Raw genomic sequence first — 1343 nt, forward strand, 5'->3', positions numbered from 1 at the left:
CAGACTCATCAAGAAAAAAAGGGAGAAGACTCAAATCAATAGAATGAGAAATGAAAAAGAAGAAGTAATAACTGGAACTGCAGAAATACAAAGGATCATGAGAGATTACTACAAGCAACTATACGCCGATACGATCGAAAACCTGGAAGAAATGGACAAATTCGTAGAAAAGCACAACCATGTGAGACTGAAGCAGGAAGAAACAGAAAATATGAACAGACCAATTACAAGTAATGAAATTGAAACTGTGATTAAAATTCTTCCAACAAACAAAAGCCCAGGACCAGTTGGTTTCACAGGTGAATTCCATCAAACATTTAGAGACGAGCTAACACCTATCCTTATCATCTCTTCCAAAAAATAGCAGAGGGAGGAACATTTCCAAACTTTCTACGAGGCCACCATCACCCTGACACCAAAACCAGACAGATATGTCACAAAGAAAGAAATCTACAGACCAATGTCACTGATGAATATAGATGCAAAAATCTTCAACAAAATACTAGCAAACAGAATCCAGCAGCACAGGAAAAGGATCATACACCATGATCAGTGGGGTTTACCCCAGATGTGCAAGGATTCTTCAATATATGCAAATCAATCAATGTGATACACCATATTAACAAACTGAATGATAAAAACCGTATGATCATCTCAATAGATGCAGAAAAAGCTTTAAACAAAATTCAATACCCATTTATGATAAGCACTCTCCAGAAAGTAGGCATAGAGGGAATTTACCTCAACATAATAAAGGCCATATATGAAAAATCCACAGCCAACACTGTTCTCAGTGGTGAAAAACTGAAAACTTCTTCTAAGATCAGGAACAGGATAAGGTTGCCCACTCTCACCATGCTTATTCAACATAGTTTTGGAAGTTTAAGACACAGCAATGAGAGAAGAAAAAGAAATAAAAGGAATCCAAAATGGAAAAGAAGTAAAACTGTCACTGTTTACAGATGAGATGATACTAAACATAGAGAATCCTAAAGATGCTACGGGAAAACTAATAGAGCTAGTCAATGACATTGGTAAAGTAGCAGGATACGAAATTAATGCACAGAAATCTCTTGCATTCCTATACACTAACAACAAAAAATCTGAAAGAGAATTTAAGGAAACAATCCCATTTAGCATTGCAACAAAAATAATGAAATACCTAGGAATAAACCTACCTAAGGAGACAGAAACCCTGTATGCAGAAAACTATAAGACACTGATGAAAGAAATTAAAGATGATACAAACAGATGGAGAGATATACCATGTTCTTGGATTGGAAGAATCAACATTGTGAAAACGACTCTACTACCCAAAGCAATCTACAGATTCAATGCAATCC

Source organism: Physeter macrocephalus, chromosome 1 (assembly GCF_002837175.3).
Source record: "Physeter macrocephalus isolate SW-GA chromosome 1, ASM283717v5, whole genome shotgun sequence".
In the NCBI taxonomy this organism is placed as follows: Eukaryota; Metazoa; Chordata; class Mammalia; order Artiodactyla; family Physeteridae; genus Physeter; species Physeter macrocephalus.